We start from the raw sequence: 6000 nt of genomic DNA, 5'->3' as shown, positions 1-6000 counted from the left end.
GGGGTGGACGTAGTCGTGTTCAGGTTCCGCGTGTCGGGAGGCCCCCTGCCCTCTGCCCAGGTCTTGGGCCCGGCGGCCGGCAGCCCCGTGTGGCTGTGACAGCCGCGAGTCCGCTCTTTCTCAAAACCTCTCGCTACTCCGAGTTCTCCGCGCCCCAGGCCGTGCTCCGGCCTCTGCCACAAAGTCCTGGGTTTTTGTAGGATTTTGCTGGTTCTTAAATCAATTCAGGGAGGATTACAGACTTAAGGACAGCGCGTCCCACAGCCGGGGATCCGAGCCCCCGGCCGAGCGGGCTCTGGTCTCTCTCAGCAGGGCCCTCTCTCCCTCCGCCGGGTTTATTCGCGTTTCGGTTCCTTTCGAATGCCGTTGTGCATGGGACCAGTTTCTGTGCTAAGCTGTGGAAACACGCGTGACGCCTGTGTGAGGCTCTCGTGTGCAGTACCATGTGGCTCCGTTAGGACTTCCCGTCACGCCGCCTGTGAGCAGAGGGGTTTTCCTTTGGTCCCAGCCCGGATGGGAGAAGTCTCGGCTGTGTGCGCCAGCGCTGGTTACCGCAGCTGAGCGCCGGGAGCCCCGCCCCCAGCCCTGGAGGGCGCCTTCGCCCCCAGCTGGGAGGGGTCAGTGCCCAGGCCCCTCTGGACTTGTGCTCGCAGCACCCCGAAACTCAGATGCACCCCGAAACTCAGACGCCAAGCCCGCCCGGCTCCTCTGCCCATGCCATCGGCTGGGTTCTCGGCGCCTGGGTGCACGCGTGACGCTGGCTTGTCTCTTCCCGCCTGGGGACGCCTCTGTGGGGTTTGCTCTCGAAGCAGCCCTGGGCTCACGGAGCAGGCGCGGCCGCCCCGCTCTCCCCTGGCAGAGGCAGAGGGCTCAGTGCCCCTCGGGCTTCGCGGATTCGCCTGCGCCCGCGAGTGCAAGGCCTGGAGCTCCACTCTCTACGTCTCTTCTGACCTGTCTGGCAGGAGCACGTTTTAACTTTTTTGCGTGGTTTCCTTTCATGTTTTTTAGATTTATTTTCTATTTATTTGAAAGAGTGACAGGGCAGGGAGGGGTGAGATCCTCCACCGGCTGGTTCACCCCCCAGGTGGCCGCAATGGTCAGGGCTGGGCCAGCCCCGAGCCAGGAGCCGAGAACTCCGGGCCTCCCACGCAGGTGCAGGGGCCGAGCACTTGGGCCATCTTCTGCTGCCTTCCCAGGGCACCACAGGGACCACATGGGACGCAGAGCAGCCGGGACCGGAACGGGCACGCCTATGAGGGGCGCCGGCATCTCAGTGGCAGCTTAGCCCCGCACCACGACGCCAGCCCCTGCTTGGACACCAGAATATTGGCGGCATGAAGGGGGGTTTTCTGGGCAAGTTCTGAGCAGGAGCTGAGTAAGTAAACGCAACACTCACTCCTCCCCACCGCGGAGCGTTCGCAACTGTTGCCACATGTGTTCCTGGCGGCTTCCTAGAGTATATTCTGGTTTTTTACAAAGGCAAACACCAGAAGAGAAAGCACTGTCAGCAAAGGGCGGATCGTGTTGACAAGCGAAAAAGGCAGTGGAGGGTGGCCCAGGTCCTTGGGCCCTGCCCCCGCATGGGAGACCAGGAGAAGCACCTGGCTCCTGGCTTCGGATCAGCGCAGTGCCGGCCATAGTGGCCATTTGGGGGGTGAACCAACGGAAGGAAGACCTTTCTCTCTGTCTCTCTCTGTCTATAACTCTGTCAAATAAATTTTTCAAAAAAGTTTCTTTAAAAAAAAAAAGGGGCACACAACATAATCCAGCAGGCATGCAGTGTGGGGGACCACGGCTGAGTGACAGGCGGGGACCACAGTGGGGGACCATGGCTGGGTGACAGCTACATGCACGCGGCACGGGGTACCGTGGTGGGAAACCACGGCTGCGCGACAGCCACACCCACGCAGCGCAGGTCCACAGGGAGCGACTCCAGTGGCTTCTTCCCAGGGACCCAGGGGAGTTCCACAAAGACCGGAAGTTCCTGGAAGCATTTGCAAACTAGGCCTTACCCGAGGAAAGGCCACTCGAATCTCTGCCAAGTTCTGGAAGCCCGGACGTGAGCCACGGCCACGGGAGGGAGGCTGCGTCCCGCCCCGCCCCCGCCCCCACCCCCGCCCCCACCCCCGCGTGTTTCCAGTGGGGAAGCGGACCTGCGATCTCAGAATCCCGAGTTCAGAAGCATCGTCCTTAAGACACCAAAACCCGACGTCAACCAAAGCCAGCCGAAGCTGCCACGCGGCCCCCAGCCCCTCCGAGGGGGGAGGCAGAAAAGGGGTGGGCGGTCTGGGGTCCCAGTGCCTCTGACACAGGACCCTGCTGCCGTTGAGACACGGGAAACACACGCTCAAGAATCGAGGCGGACGCACAGGCAGGCCCGGTACAGCTGCAGTGAACAACGGAGGACGACCCGGCGCCCTGGCCCCAGACCACACCAAGCAGGGAGGCAGGAGCGGCAGAGGGCGGAAAACCAGCAGCCCCTCCCCCTACCCACCTGCAGCAAGACAGGGTCCACCCAGGGAGCTCTGGAGGGCCCGCACCTGCTGTGCACCTGCAGTCCCGCCAGGCCCCGCCCCCTGCCTTCCCCCGCCCCCGCTTGCCTTCCAGAGAGCGGAGCCCCGTCCTGTCCCAGCTTCTCCCCAGCCATCCCACGGTGCCTGGAAAGCCGGGAGCTCCTCCCGCGGCTCAGCTCCTGCTGCATCCCAGGAGGGCTCAAGGTTGCCTGGGCTGTCCCAGCCTCCTTCACTGAAACCAGGAATGTGTCCTTCAGAGGCCTGATGCCGAATGCCGGGCCCAGGTGCAGGGAGGAGGCCTGGGCGTTGGCGCGAGGTCGCCAGGGCCTGTGTGAGCTCCCGGCAGTGGTGGATCCAAGCCCTCTTCTCCCCGACCCGGCGGGGCTCGGCCATGGACCCGCCTCCCTCCTGGGCGTGCCTTGCCCTGAGCCCCTCACTCTGCGGGCTCCCGGCCTCTGCCCCGCCCTCTGCTGGGGCGTGCGGCCGTTGTTGGCTGCCCTCAGCCTGCCCTCAGCGCTCAGGATGTGGATTCCACGGACGCGGTCAGGGTCATGGGCAGGCACTTCAAGTCCACCTGGAAGACGGAACTGCAAAATCCGCTGGTTCGCTCCATAAATGCCCACACCAGCCAGGGCTGGGCCAGGCCAAAGCCAGGAGCTTCCTCCAGGTCTCCCACGTGGGCCCAAGCACTTGGGCATCTTCCACTGCTTTCCCAGGCCGCAGCAGAGAGCTGGATTGGAGGTGGAGCAGCCGGATACCACCTGGGCTATGCTACTGGACGCCAGGGTCCCAGGTGCAGCTGGGCCCAGGCGCCAACACTGGACGTCCACCCGCGTGGGGGCTCTGAGAAGGCCACGAATGCATCGGAAACCGCACAGAAGAGCGGAGGTCTCTCAACGCCACGTCTTCACCACTCTCTGAGCCCCTGTGGGCTCCAACTGCGCCTGCTGTGTCCACTGCTGTCCCAGCCCAGCTGCCCACGGTCAGCCTCGCCCACGCCCTGAGACCACCGTGGGCTCCCCCCTTTCCGTGTCTGGCGCCCACAAACCCTCCAGAAAGTGGAACCCAGCCCCGCCTACCCCTTCCGCGTCCGCAGCCCCGTCACCACCTCCCCCCGCGCTCTGCCCCAGCGCCCCGTGCCCCGCGCCCAGCGTCCGAGGTGGCTCCGGGAGCGGTGCTGGGCGCCAGCCTCAATCCGAAGCCGAACACAGCCTGGCGGGCGAGGCCGGGTCCTCTGGCCGCCCCGGGGTCGGGGGTCGGGGATCGGGGGTCGGGGGTCAGGGATCTCACGCAGAGCAGCTCCCACCGGGCCACGGAGCGCACATTTTCGGGTTCTCACATCCTCGGGGTCCGGGGGTGGCCGGAGGCGTCTGACGTATGCAGTCCGGTCCGAGGGCCCCCAGGCTGGGGAGGGGCCGCCAGACGACGCTGCAACTCCCGGCTGCACCAGCAGGGGGCGCCGGAATCGCACCGCCGCCCCAGGCGCGGGCCACGAGCGCGGAGCGCGCGGGTCGGGGGCTCCCGCCCGGCCCGACACGGCGGCCTCCTGGCCTTGGCGCTCTCCGCCGGGCAGAGGCCCCCAGCCTCGCCGGGCGCAGCCTCCGACCGCTGCCCTCCTGCCCCGGGGTCCGCACCGGCTCTCAGGAGACCCCGCGGGTCTGGGTGCGGGGCCGAGAGGCCCTGGGGGCCCGCCTCCCGCACCGAGCGCAGGGCTTGGGGCCCAGCCCTCGGCTGCCCTCCCGCCGTCCTGCTGATGCGCCCGGAGCCCCTGCCGCCCACGCGCTGCCAGCGCGGCCTGACCGGCCCAGCGGCCGCGGGCACTTGGGAGTCAAGCCGGGTAATGGACGTCTGTCTCCGCCGTCCGGGCAGCGAATGAGACCGAAACCACAGTGGCCGTGAAAGGCGCCCGCGACGCGCACCCCCAGCCTGCGGGGGCGCGGCCAGCGGGGTCCTGGGCCAGCCTGCGGGGACCGTACCCAGGGTGCGGGGCCCACCGTGGGGCCAGGTGGCCTGAGCGGATGGGAGCGGGCAGACGGGTCCTTGGTGCAGTGGTCATTAGGACCCAGCGCGCTCTGGGGCCACCCACAGTCCTGGGTCCCCTCCTTGGCCTCCCTGGCTCAGGGAAGGAGTCAGCAGACTCAGGCGTCCTGAGCCAGGCCAGGGACTGCTGCCCAGAGCTGTGTGTCCCCCCACCTCCCCACCCCCGTCCCAGGACCTGAGCCACGGCCTCCCCTGCCCTGCCCATGGCAGCAGGCAGCAGCAGGCCACCGTGGAGTAGCCACGCACGATCTCCAGGCGGGGTGGGGCCCCTGGGAGGCTGGACACTTGCTCCTCGCACCCCAGCACCCCCGCTCTGCCAGGGGCTGCCTGGGCCTGGGGGGCACCCCCAGACCTGCACTTGTTCCCAGGCCCTCACAGGAGGCGGAGCAAACCCCGCGAGGGTGCCAGCCCCTGGGGCTCCGAGGAGGGGCCCTCCTTCTCCCGGGAGACCTCTGCACACTCTGACGGGGACCCCGGCTCAGAACCTCGCACGGAACTCGGCCGAGGGCGTGGGCAGGTGTGGCCCGGGTTCGGGTTCCTGGGCAATGGGGTGGAAAGTTGAGCTTCCGTTGGTGCAGAGAATCCTGGGATGCGAGCGTGCAGGAGCCTGGGGGCGCACGCGCATCGCGAGATGCCTGATGGGGTTCAGCTGCTCCGCACCAGCGTAAGCCTGTCACCCCCTTTCCCCACGCACTCTTCCCGTCCCCGCCCAGAGCGCGTTGCCGTCTTCTCCACATCCGGGCTTCGGAGGAGGAAACCCCAGGACAGCATCTCGCCCAGGCGGGGGTCTCAGGGCCTCCCCCGCTCACACCCTCCAGACGCCGCCCCTGCCTGCCCCTCGCCCGCTCCAGCTCCCGCTGCCTCCCCCGGGGCCCTGCGCTCTGCCCCTGGGAGCCATCAGGGACCAGCTGCCTGCCCGGGCAGTGGTCTCCAGCCCCGCGACCCCCACGCCTGGGTGGGGACAAACGCTGTGCTGGGGCCACCTGCTCAGCAGGAGGCGAGGGCGGGACTGCCCCACCACCCGCAGGCAGAGGTCTGGGATGAAGGCGGAGCACGACCCCAGTGGCCAGGGAGGGCCCCTGCCTGTTCCAGGGGCGTCTCCCGTGCTCCCTGGCTGTGGCTGTGTCTCTCCAATCCGCTGCCCCGTTCCAGCGCCGCCTCTTCTGTCTCTCAAGGACGTGTGAGGGTGGACACACACCCCGCCCCCCGTCCTGGTGAGCTACCTCAAGACCCCGAGTTGGGGTGGGCGCTGTGGTGCAGCTTAATCCGCCGCCTGCAACACCAGCACCCCATGTGGGCGCCGGTTCCAGTCCCGGCTGCTCCACCTCCCACCAGCTCCCTGCTGACACGCCTGGGAAAGCAGTGGAAGACGGCCCAAGTGCTTGGGCCCCTGCACCCACGTGGGAGACCCCGAAGAAGCTCCAGGCTCCTGGCCTCCGCCTGGCCC

This window comes from Oryctolagus cuniculus, chromosome 3 (genome assembly GCF_051225735.1).
Source record: "Oryctolagus cuniculus isolate XC-2025 breed Fujian yellow rabbit chromosome 3, ASM5122573v1, whole genome shotgun sequence".
In the NCBI taxonomy this organism is placed as follows: domain Eukaryota; kingdom Metazoa; phylum Chordata; class Mammalia; order Lagomorpha; family Leporidae; genus Oryctolagus; species Oryctolagus cuniculus.
The sequence above is the reverse complement of the archived record's forward strand: the minus strand, read 5'-3'. Positions refer to the sequence as shown.